We start from the raw sequence: 14,190 nt of genomic DNA on the forward strand, positions 1-14,190 counted from the left end.
AGTACCGATGGAGGGTGCCACGAACCTGTAAGTCATTTTCAGCCATGTGTCCGGGTACTTTCGATCACATAGCGTATGTCAATACACAGAAGTTTGTCTTGGCTTATCTGTATGAGATTTGTTGAATTTAGAACTATCATTTATATCTGTAGTGTGCACTAGCACGACTAGTATGAACACTACTGATTTACATTATTATCTTGTGTATAAAATGGATATTAGACTTTTTATGTGGGAACCTCTGTTTACTTCATGTTTACTTACACATACTGGAACTGAAACGCACTCTACTAATGATTTGTTACATATTGAACAGAGAGATGTGATATTTTATTTGAAATGCTGTCACAGGAAAAAAGAAAACTTATACTGATATTCTCTGTGTGGAAAGAAAATATGTATTTGATTATAAATGATCTATGCTGGGTAAATATTGATAGCTGATTGTATGCACTTTTAGCAGTGAGAAGAGACTGATGGTTTTTAGAATGAAATGAGTGAAAACATGTAGAAATTATATACTTTAAATTGACTATTTGCATCAGGAGATGTATGGAACTATCACTGTGTGATACATTTGAAGTGAAAAATCAGGATATGAGTTGTGCTTGCCTACCACAAAATGAAAGTCTTTTGTAACAGAAAGTTAAAAAAGTTTTGACCTATAGATAGTTTTACTGTTTCACATGACTAACTTGTATTTACAGACATATATATGAATGCTGAAGTTATTGTACTTTGATTGCTGTTTTGTGGATTGCCTGCAAATGGCTGTTATGTCGTCAGGTCATTTTTTTGGGCCCTGTAACATAACTTTCAGCAACTTCATGTCAAAGAACTCATTAGTATTACCTCCAGCCATTAGTAGGAACATTTATTGTCAGTTCATTCAATTGCAATTAGGGCTTTTCATCTACAACTGATCAAGTAACAAAATAGATGCAAAATGTACTATAATTATGATGTGCAAAACCTATAAGAACTCTGTTTATCATACTGTCAACTTGCTATGCTATTGGCTAACATAACAATATCTAATTAACTTGTAATTACTGTAATTCATCAAATAAAACCAGATTAACAATGTAAACAAAGTGTTTATTTTGGCTGCTGTATCATATATTCAAATTCTGTTCACACTAAAAAATAATATACTGGTATTTGAAACAGGAAACTTGATAGGAATACTTGGGATAATGTAGTTTCAGTGTAAGTAACTAAAATGTAATCAGTATTGTTTATTCACATCATTTCACTTATTTTTTTCATGAAAACAAGTGATTTGTAGTTATCTTTGTATCACATTCCACACATCTCAGTTGTAACCACCAGATGATAACATTTTTTTTACAATTATCAGCAACTTCTGCAATTGTAATTAGCAGATTTACTATATGCAGCAATACATCAATTGTTGTGTACCTGCAAGTTTCTTTTTCTTGCATTAGCTAGGTATGGAATCACTGTGTATAATTTTTGACATTTATGATTCATTACTCGCCACTCACTGTAACCTTCAGTTCTGTGCGGCTACTGTGTGCCACATGAATTATTTCCACTGTCTCCATTTTCATCATTATGTAATTTTACTATGTTAATATTCCCCTGTTTATTTTTCTGTAATAATGTCCTGTTCCAATAATCAAAGCACTTTCCATACACTGCTCACTACAAGGCCAGCGAGGAAAATATTTTCCACACTGGTGAACCTTGACTGAATTATCACCACCAATTGGCTTTTGCTAGCTGCACCAGGACACGGTATCACACAGCCTCATTGTGCATCCACCCTCACACATCTGCCTTCACAGCTACTGGCTACTGAGAGAGCAGTGTGCCACAGTATAGGGTGATCCCGTTACACCACCCGCGGCAGGTCTAGCTTCCACTAAAGGCCAAACCCCACTGCTTCCACTGCCCTGCAGGCACAGCTGAACTGATTCCAAGCATTCCTAAACTGCTTTGCACAGCACACAGATGCTACTACAATGCAGGCACACACTCCCTCTCCCATCTCTCCACTTGCCTGTACCACCATGCACTTGCCGCCGTTCGACATGCGTGACTTATATCTGCATTTCATTTATGCAGAGGTGATATTTGCAGGCTCCTCCATGACAAATAATACAACACAGTCTGCACTTACTGTCACACGAATGGTACCATTGGTTGCTGTGGAGACAGGTGGCATAATTGCAAATCTATTGCAATCTGGTAAATTGATTGCCCTAAATGCCCAGCTTGTAGAGCGACTTGCCATATCAGAATTGGGCTCACAAACATGCTATTCCTTCAATTAGAAGGGATATGATGATGTGTGGCCCTCACAGCACCTCTTTATGCTCGCTGAACCAGCAGTGCTTTCCGGCATGCTGGTAATGGCAACTTGATGCACACATTTGTCCACTGCAGTATGCAAAGCATTAGCTGTGCAGGTGTTTCAGAGCACTGACACATTGGCCACCACCACTGACAGGGTTTTCAAAGCCCTCAACCTAAACATCATTGCCACCATATGACGGTTCGTCGCCTTTGTTTATTTCTTCGTTTGTCGTCCTCGATGTCGACGTACTGGCTGAAGCATTAGAGGGTGGAAGTGAAGTACTGTCTACTGTAAATGATGTAGCCGACAGGTGCACATTGGCATTCCACAGTTGTTTACTTTCACTTTTCACAACCCCCATACACACATTTACTGTGGCCAGTGCACTATTGTTTAACTTTCAATAAGCCTCAATGGTTTTCAGGTGAACATCCACATAGTGCTACAATAGTTTGCTGTTGAATATCTATGACCAGTAGAAACCTAACCACACAGTTCTTGAAGAATAACAAGGTATGTATGGAACAATCACTGTCATTGTTTTAACACATGGCCCAGTTCTGTAACACTTATTTCGCTGTTAAGTTGATGCATTGTTGTCATTGTAACCAACACAGATTCCTCGTCTGAAACTCAGCTGTGGACTGACTGTCTTGGGACCAAAAATCAGGCCATTATACATCCTCACAATAATAGGCGCTGAAACTACACATTGTTCAAAGTTAAATTTACAGAAATTACAATTAAAACCTAACCCATTAAATTAACTGAATATATAAAAAAAATGGGTTCTTATTAACAATTTCTTCTACTACAAGAGCTGGGCTCAATTATTTGTTTAAATTATGACACTGACAAATATAGGTACGCAAACAATACTTTGGACAAAGCTGTTAATTACTTTGGAATTAATTAAGAGCCAGCTTTGCTAACATGTTTTTGAATAGAGCCAAATAAAAAATGGTTCAAATGGCACTAAGCACTATGGAACTTAACATCTGAGGTCATAAGTCCCCTAGACTTAGAACTACTTAAACCTAACTAACCTAAGGACATCACACACATCCAGGAAGGATTCGAACCTGCGACTGTAGCAGCAGCACTGTTCTGGACTGAAGCACCTATAACCACTCGTCCTCAGTGGCTGGCAGAGCCAAATAGATCCCTTAAGAATACTATTAGTTGCTCCTCCAAATGTTTATAATTATTACAGAATTTATGTTTGTTTATATGTCAAAAATAGAATTTAAGTTACGAAACAGTTACTGATTTCACTCTGTAGCAAAAGATACTAACTAGGAATACTCAAAATAAATTAGAAAATCAATTACATACATAGAACTAAGCACAAAATTAGATCTGGTGTTGTATTCTTCAAAACTGAGGGCCAACCTTTCTCCTTTATGAAAATGCAGATTATACTCACGTATGTTAATGGTAATTAATTCAAAAATTAATTTGAAGGAGGCACTGGCAAAACAAGAGGGGAAGTAAAAATACCCCTACTTGCTTCAACACAAGCACCGTGCAGTGTCACAACACCAACATGCGTGGCGCATGGTCACACAACTTCTACCTACTCACACTTCCCTACTCACCCTCCACAGATATGAACAGCCATGACATTTAGATAGATGATACTTGGGTAAGCTCGCTCCTGCCTTAGAGCACATGCACCTGCCACACACCACCCACTGTCCACCTCTGTCCATGGTGCTTATGATCACCAGCATGCATGATGTGCATGTGCAGCCCCCCTCCCCTCTCTCCCCAGTTAACTGAAATGTGACTACCTTCCCATCCATATCTGAAAATTCCTTCCTCATGTCAATATTCTCTGAACAGGTCAATTTAGCTCGAATTTTTAACTTTCTGGACTTTATGCTGTTATGTCTATACCTAGTTCCAATAGCAAACTGCCTTTCAAAAAATTAGTACAAATGATTTTGCTATCTCAGATTAAATTTCACATTAATAGGTTAATGGATTTACGTAAACAACTAAGTGGAATAAGTGTTTGTTAATAATCCAACTTTGAAATTTCATGATATGAACTGTGCAGCCATGTTGCACCACATATTCTCGAAAATTTATTTATCCCCTATTTCTGAAAAGCTATGATATTTATTCACTATGATTATTTAAAACAATAGCTCTACTTGAGAGCAAACCAAAATACCATTAACAATATTTTATTCAAAATAAATTGTTTATAACTAACTAAAATGTAATTTAAATTGTTGTATAGTAAAATTCATTGAAATTGTGTATGAAATTAAGTAAACTTTTCCAAATTGTGTATTAGAACTTGTAGGTCAATATGTAGCCCATTTTTTGATGTCAGTAACGACAGTCATCTAATGACTTTTAATTGTTATTTTGTAAATCTTACATCTAAAAATGTATTCGATTGTTTAATTTTATAAAAAAGCAAGTGGTACATGAGCCACAGGCAGTAGAGAAGAGAGACAAGTAAAAGACAGAAAAGAGAGAGAGAGTCAGCCAGTCAGTCAGTCAGTGAGTCTGCATTATTGTCTTTTGGAAGCTGTTTGTGTGAGACTCTTTTTGGAGTCTGTCAGACAAGTAAACATAACTTTCATCAATGTACATTCTAATCGGTCACAATATAAAACAAGAAAAGTGAAATACTCTGTGTTTTACTTAAAACTTAGTCCTTAAGCATTGCACAACACTGGGACTTTCTGAAGCAATAACCCCAAGGATATCAAACTTAAGTAAATCATCATACGGAGCAGCTAAGTTATTATATGGACTTTCATTAACTGTGATTGAAATTTTCTAGTTTTCACTTGTCTTTGTAATTGTGAATTGTGGAGGCCCATACTATTAAGTTGCTCTGATGGTATAATTGAGATTTCACAATTACCACTGTCCAGTTATAGATAGAACTACAGAGACTGAATATTTTATTCTCAGTTAGCGTCAGTGGAAATTAAAATTCGTCCCTCCTCTCACACATTTAAAGGTGGCATTTTAATATGGCATCACCGAGCTGGGATACATGTAAGCCTGCGTACTAATTTTTGCATTACATGTCAGAGTCTAATTGTGGAGTGTGACAATCAATTATTGGACAACAGTTAGGATGAGATAAAAAATGTGGTGTGGAAACTCGTAGTTGGACCGCATTTGAGAAGAGTACAATTATTGAATTTTAAAATTAATTTTGCTCAGACTAACATTTATCCACCTTTTTTGTTGTTTGACTGTAAAAAGGCATGACAGCTGTGAATTTGCATGTGACGATAATCTGATTAGGTAAGTTTATTTTTGTTTTTCGTGCCTAGTATTTTCTTCAGATATGGCAAGCACAGAAAAATCTTGATACATCTGGAGTGGTTTCATGTGCTCAACATGTCACTCATCAACACCAAACCTGCAAAAGTCATCTGAGACATCACATCCAAGTGAACAGGCCTCGGGTTTATCAGAAAGCTTGTCTTAACTCTTGGATCACAATCTTACAAGTCAGAATTATGATTTAAAGAATGAACTTACAAGTCAAAGTAATGAGCTAAAAAGAGTGTTGTTAATCTAAGGGACACTATTAAGATAATGGAGAGGAAAATTCAGGCTATGCAGGAGCAAATAGCAAACTCCCTAACAAAACTTTGTCAGTTACATGAGTCAACTGCCCTTGAAATTGAAACATAAACAATAAGGTTGATCATGTACAGTTGCAGCTGGAAAACTTTGAAGATGTTATTCACACTGAGTTAAGTAGAAGGAACTCTGAATTGAAAATTATGCACAAATATACAGAGCAGGAAAGCATCGAACAGAAACTAAAACTAAATAATGATCAAATTTGTAGCCATACTACCAGTGTTAACAATAAACTTGAGACTTGTCTGAAAATTTACAACAGGTAGAGATCTGATTAAGTGATGTTGAAACAAATGTGTCGTATCTACAAATTGGCAGAAATTTTGTACCATTTTGTAACAACTTATCTCCTAAATACTTCCCTGGAGTTTTTAAAATACACCTGGTGGACTATCTGTGGCAAAGTAAAGATAGTTTTCCTCTGAACTTGCCTTATTCTGCAAAAATTAAACTAGCCAAACATTTCCTTGATGGTGAAGTGCTGTCATGAGCTAATCACAACGTAAAACCAAACATAACATATAAGAATTCAAGCAGATGTTCTCGAATAAATGTTGGTCCAAAGATAAACAGGCAGGCATCAAAATAGCATTTTTGAACAGTAGTAGGTACAGACCAGATAATTTCTCGATGCAAGAATTTTGTCAAAAACAAGTTATGTAAGCCTGCTCACCTTGATGATGTTAGTCTTTCTGATGCCTTGAAAAGACATCTACCAATGAGAGTTCGTTGGGGCCTTGTTAGTGGTCCCAAAGAGTCATTATAGAATTTTTTTAAACATGTTGATAAACTAGACAAAGCTTTTGAGGAAGAGGACAGGGTTAACAACTCACATTACAACAGAAACAACAGTTATAATGGGGGGTCATCTCAAGACAACCAGCAAAGTAGAAAGAATGGTAACAGGACGAACCATAGTACCTATAATAATAGTAATAATAATAATAGGAATGGTAATGGTGGTAGTCAGAAAAGAAACCAAAGTTACCAGAACCAGGAAAACTGTTAAATCATGCATTTGGTGCCGATCAGGTGGAGGAGGTAAATAATTTTCATGACCAGCCAATAACAAATTCAGATCAAGAGGAGTATGATGATGAGACTGTATGTTACCATCCTATTAAAGCAACTAATTTTGAAAGCAAGTTTTGGGATGTTGTAATTAAACAGATATGTACTGTGGCTCCTTATGAACTTGAAGAAGGTGTTTTAGTAAAATTATTTAACTTTGAATGTTCTGTGGAAGATGTAGATGTTGATAGTGATTACTTTGGTATTGGTGTTTTAATGTAGTCTGAGCACGAGATTTTTGTGGCTATTTGTGATGAGGAGGGGGTGGCTTATCCTCAGTCAGCAGTGGTGGAAGTGTGTGACACCCAGTTGAGTGATGTCAGCACTAATGATTTAGTGGTTTAAGTTGAAGCTAATACACTTAATTTGGACAATATATTGAAGTAAGTGATCATGACTGGGCCAGTGATGAGGCTCAGGAGAGTCAATTTGTTCCAGTCGACATTAGTGATATTTTGTGTGAATGCCAGGATATTAGAACACAGCACTGTGAGATAAATAAGAGAATTATTGAACATTTCAGTAGTAAGGATGAGTCTGATTTCAGTTTAGATAGTTTATTGTTCATTCTTAACCAGGTTTTACTTGCAACAGTAATGTGTACACCTCTCCAAGTCCAACTTGTAAATCCAGTCAAAAATTAGAAGTTAATTATGACACAAGCACACAGGTGCCACTTTGTCCTATACAGCTCTCTAATGATAATGAGAACCATTTCCATAAAGATTTATATTTTGAAGATACAGAGAATGATCTGTTTAGAGAAACTAATATTAACATATAGCAGGATTTATATGGTAGTCCATACATCAAAATCCCAGTTGGTGATGGGCATGGTTTTTATTTGATTGATGCAGGTAGTGCAATTTCTATTATTTCAGAAAAATTCAGGGATAGAGTTAAGCAGAGTTCTGAGAGGAGTTAGGATTGAAAGTGCTACAGTTAAGTTTAGTAAAGTTGTAAACAAACAAACTTTAATCACATTTCATGTTGACAATGCAGGTTTTGAGCAAGGGCGTTTGGTGGTCAGTGATCTGAATGAGGAAATATTGTATTATATTGTATTTTTATTGATCCAGGCAGCCATAGTATTGAACAGCTGTACATATGATATTGGACAGGTCAAGACAGCTATTTACAAGTAATTTTTACAAATTGATTTTTCCATTATTTTGTAGGAAGGAAATTATCTATTGTAAACAAAACAGTTAATACAAATCATAGAATTGTAAGGTTGTACATACGATATAGGACAGGTCAAGAGAACATATTTGCAAGTAATTTTTAATAAATTGATTTTACATTATTTTGCAATGAGGAAGTTAGCTATCTTCAACAAAACAGTAAATACAAATGTTGTATGGTAAAACACAAACAGCCAATACAAATGTAATTGTAAAGTAGTCCAGTGTATTTCATAGACATGCACAGTATATAATAATCCAGTATATTTCATAGACATGCACAGTATATAATAATCCAGTATATTTAATAGACATGCACAGTATATAATTTTCAGACCTAATTGAACATTTATCATAAAATTGTTTACAATTTTAACCCCTTTCAAAAAAATGATCAACTGCATAAAAGCAATGGTCCAAGATATTTTTTTAACTTATGTATGAAGGCTCTTGGGTTCTTTGTTGCTTTGATTTCATTTGGTAAATTATTATACATTTGTATCCCAACATTTAAAACACTTTTTTGGTAGCAGGAAGTTCTGGACTGAATCATATGTAGGTCAGAGTGCTGCCTTGTTACATAGTTATGAATATCTCCATTGAATTTTAGTGTGCAGTCATTGTTTAACAGGTATGACTTGACAAATGAGACGATATTATAAATGTAAGCAGAGGGCAGTGTCATAATGCCATTTGTTTTGAAATGTTGTCTGCATGATTCATTATGTCTTAGATTACATATAATGCGTATTGCCTTTTTTTGCATTTTGAAAATACATCTACCTCCATGTGAATTCCCTCAAAATATGATTCCATACTGTAATGTAGAATGGAAGTAAGCATAATATACATGTATGAGAACAGATTTTGTGACTGACTTTTTGAGTATCCTTAAAATGTAACACACAGTTGATAGCTTTTTTGAGATATAATTTGTGTGAGTCTCCCACTTAAGATTTTCTTCAAGCCATATGCCAAGAAACTTGACAGAGTCCACACATATAAGCTCTTGGTTATTTAGAATCACAACAGGCATTTCTTGTTTTTGGGATGAGAGTCTGAACTTGATGTACGTTGTTTTCTGTATGTTTATAATCAGTTTGTTCTCGTCAAACCATTTGCTGAGTGACGACATAAGCGGTTTAATTTTTTGGTTGTGGTCCTCTGTATCAGTACCTGTTAGTATACTCGTGTCATCGGCAAATAGTGTGGTATGTCCTGTAGCAAGCTTCGTGCTTGTATCATCAATGTATAGCAGAAACAGTATGGGTCCCAGGATTGAGTCTTGTGGCACACCATATCTAAAAGGCATTGTGTCAGACGAGTGGACAGTAGATTGATGGGTGGTTGTATTCTTTTTTTCAAAATTAATTTCAACTTTTTGAAATCTGTTTGACAGGTAAGATTCTAACCATTTGTTTGCAATTCCTCTTATACCTTTATTTGCTAACTTCTTAAGGAGTATGGAATGGTCAATTACATCAAAGGCTTTGGATAAATCTAAAAAGATACCAGTAGTGATTTCCTTATTATCCAGTGCTTTTAAGGTTTTTCTAGGCATGGATTGCATATTGAAAACCAATGTAACGTTCGACTGGGTAAAGGTAAGAGTAAATTTTTCTAATGTATAGAATGCATGTTTGACCATCAGCTGCTTTTATTTTAAACCCAAATATCAACCAGTTTCATTCACAGACCATCTTCACAGAGAAGGGTTAAAAGGGTTTAAGCCACCACGTTACATTTTTCTATACTTAAATAATGTGTAGAGCATGTCATGAATATCAATATATGACACAGGACTTTTAGAAGCAAACATACTAATAGTAAGTGTACACAGAACAGTAATGAACATTCATATTATGATGTGGTGTGAAACACTGAAGCCGATGCTCTTGTGTTGTTGTGTTATTGTCGAGGTCACCAAATATGTGGTATCTGGTAGAACTGAACATTTACTTCCATATAAAACACATGTCTATACAGGATAGCTTACAAGTGTGGAAGCTGAACAACTGACTGTTAAGAGAGGCATGGGATCATCTATATCACTAACATCAAAGAGTAACTATAATGACAAATACTAGTCACGTGCAATGTTTATACACCACTGTACACTTGCATTTGTGGAGACAGAATTAAGCTTACGTTATACTTGTTACACAATTGTTGGGAATATACCATATACATGATTATAATGCTCCTGAGAGATACTTATGCTTTGATAATGCTTATGATTGATACATGCTTATTATGCTTTTTCACTAATATGCCTTTATGCTTTTCTCGTACATGAAAATGATGCCTTTGAATGACTATTATGATGCTTATATTGACAGTCATTACACACACGATACACTTTCATATAGAATGTCTTACACCTTACACTTATTGGATGATGCTTTGAAAAGGAGATAATGCACAACATTCATTATTCTGTAGATTTTGAAGCAATTGTGCTTTGTTGTCTGACTCTATGATGTATTTCATGGGATTCTGTCATTCTGTGGAAGACATGATAAGGATATGAATATGAATTTAATGGTATTGTTTCTATGATTGACTCCATCACTCTGCTGAGTGTTCAGCAGTGTGTTCTCTGATTTGGACTTTATGCTTTGCAGCTTTCTGCATAGTCATAGTGTGACAACAGAAAACTATACTTAATTGCTTTCTGCATTGCCCTAGTGTGACAACATAAAATTTACCTAATTATTCTCTGACTTGACCTTCATGCTTTGCAGCTTTCTGTTTTGTTCTTGTGTGACAACAGAAAATTTACTTATTTGATTTCTGTTTTTTCCTAGTGTGACAACAGATAACTTACTTATTTGCATTGCATTTTATTCTTTACTGACAGTCTTTATCAATATTTACCCATGACTCTATGAACTTGCTTAATTATATATGATATTTAACTCTATTGGATTGGACACTTATATATATATATATATATATATATATATATATATACACTTCTTTCTTGTTTTCTTGTATTTGATGGTACTCTTGTCTTGCTTGAATTTCTCCTTGTTTGTAACTTTGGTGTGGGAAGTCTTTGAAATTTTGAATACCTAAATGCTTTTAAACACATAAACCTTGGGTTTTGTTCACCAGTCATATTCTGTATAACAGAAATATGATTAAGGGAGATGGGATTTTGAGTTGACATCTGATGTGACATTCTCCAAATGAAGTGATGATGATATCTGAAACTGATTGTTCCATATGTTTATGTATATGCTTTTGTCCTTCTTGAATTGTGGTATCCTGTTTTGTAATTTTGACTTTCATGTACGTATCTTACGCTGTGTATTATGACAATGATAGTGATCTGGAACTGAATGTTCCACCGTACCTAGAATTTTGGTTTTCTTTTTGCATAAACACACACATTATTTAAGTTTCTTTTGAATTTTTAGTAGCATTTTAGGGTTAGTTTGTTTAAACTTCATGTTGTATTATCATGTCCATCTTATATTATGCTAGTTTGTTTTAAACCATTTTTTGTTGCAGTATGACAACACCCACACCTGGCTATCACCTTCAGTGATGTTGGGGTTTGTTTTCAGGGAAATATTACCACACAGATATGATCTAATGTATCACTCATGTGTAAATAAAGAAATTCGTAAAACTAACATTAAAATAAAGCAGATGTGTTCTTTGTTTGGAAAATGTAGCATCCTTGATATAGGCAAATTGGACAGATGCCAGCATACCAAACTCGGAATGCATCTAAATTATGAAGGAAAAAACTTTGTATGTAATATGATAAATGAAATCATTGCGAACAGAGAGAGAGAGCGAACAGAAAAATTCCATGTACCGGTATGGGACCAGTCCCAGCAAAAGAAAAAGAAGCATCTTCAAAAGCAACAGAATCGTCAGTGGAGGAACCAACAGCTAAAACAACGTATTCAGCGGTAACTATTGCCCGTCCTACACGCAACAGAAAACAAACTCAGCGTTTTTTATGGTGAGTAACATGAGAGATGATGATTGAAAGTTGCGTGAAGCATCTCTCTCGTATGTTCAATATGAGTTTTCCACACCTCAAGCAATACTATCAACTAATGTACTGAAAAAAGCCACTCCTAGTAAACATCACACAAATGCAGAGGTGAGAAAAAGTCAAACTTTTTATTTATTCCACCAAAATATATGTAGCCTCAAGAATAAAATAGACCAGTTGCTAATAAATTTAAAAGACGAGTGTGAAAGTGAGCCTGATATACTGTGTTTCTCAGAACATCACGTTATGAGTGGGATCCACATGATACAGATTGAGAACTTTAGTTTAGCTACTCATTACTATAGATCTGTTATGGAAAAAGGTGGTGTTGCAATATTTATAAAAAAAATAATATAGTGTATAAATCCCTAGATTTAAGCAAATACTGTGATGAACAACATTTTGAGGTGTGTGGCATTGAGTTAACAGCAAACAGTGCAACTGTGATTGTTCTGGCTGTTTACAGGGCACCTGCTGGAAATCTAAATGTATTTCTAAGGCAAACTGAATCACTTCTGGCCCACCTATGTAGGAAAACTAAATCTATCATTGTTATGGGTGACTTCAATGTGGACCTTTTAACAGAAAATAGAAGCAAGACAGATTTTGAACATTTAATGTATTGTTACAATTTAGCATCAGTGGTGGACACTCCAACTAGAGTAACTGCCAAGTCTAGCACTTTAATAGATAATCTATTTGTAGATTATTATAAAAGGTCTCTCTGATCATGAAGGGAAATTCCTCACTCTAAACCAAATGAATGTACAAACAAAAGAAAATTTCATTTGGAAAACATTTAGGATTATAAACAGACACACCACTGAAACCTTTAATCAGCAATTACGGCTTGTGGACTGATCTCCTGTATATGCTACAGTTGATGTTAATTCAAAATTTAATATATTTATCAATGAAGTTACAAGCCTTTTTGAAGAAGCATTTCCTAAAAAATCAGTGAGAGAGAACCTGTTCAAATCTAGAAACAAGCCTTGGATTACTAAAGGCATCAAAATATCTTGTAAAACAAGAAGAGAACTATATGCTGCAGCCAGGAGTTCAAATGATAACAGTAGGATTACACACTATAAAATCGACAATAAAGTTCTGAATAAGACCATTCAGGCAGCAAAGAACATGTGCTTGAAGGCAGAAATTGACAACTCGAGCAGTAAAGTAAAAACTATCTGGAAATTTGTAAAGAAGGAAGCGAGGAAAAATGCAGTTTGTATGGAAAATATCCAAATCAAAAGTGAGGGTAATCTTGTTAGCGATCCAAAAACAGTTGCAGACACATTCAACAACAATTTTTTTACAGTAATAGAAAAAATAGTTTTACAAGAGTCCATGAAGCAAGCCATCAATCTTTTGAAAGCTAGAGTACCTGGGTCAGTACAACACATGAAGGTAAAAACAGTCACTGTTCAAGAAATTGAAAGAGTTATTAAATCCCTGAAAAGTAAAAACTCTGCTGGAATTGACAACATTTCTAACAAATTATTAAAATACTCCTCCAGCCATGTAAGTAAAGTCCTTTGCCACATTTTTGATGCGTCACTTAAGCAAGGAATAGTTCCTGAGAGGCTTAAGTATGCAGTTGTAAAACTGCTGTATAAGAAGGGGGATAAGACAGATACTGCTAACTATAGGCCAATATCACTACTGACAAGCTTTTCAAAGGTTTTAGAGAAACTAATGCATGCCAGGATAGTTAAGCATCTCAGTGAACACAATAGATTTCAGAAAAGTTTGTCAACGGAAGATGCAATATTTGCATTTACTGGCAAACTCTTGGAATCTATCAACAAAAAACTGAAAGTGATTGGCATATTTTGTGACCTAACAAAAGCATTTGACTGTGTAAATCACCAAATTTTTTTACAAAAAGCTGCACATCTCGGTATAAGTGGTGCAGCAGGGAAATGGCTTGACTCATATCTGTCAAACAGGAAACAAAAAGTTGTAGTAGA

Source organism: Schistocerca nitens, chromosome 8 (genome assembly GCF_023898315.1).
Source record: "Schistocerca nitens isolate TAMUIC-IGC-003100 chromosome 8, iqSchNite1.1, whole genome shotgun sequence".
Taxonomy (NCBI): domain Eukaryota; kingdom Metazoa; phylum Arthropoda; class Insecta; order Orthoptera; family Acrididae; genus Schistocerca; species Schistocerca nitens.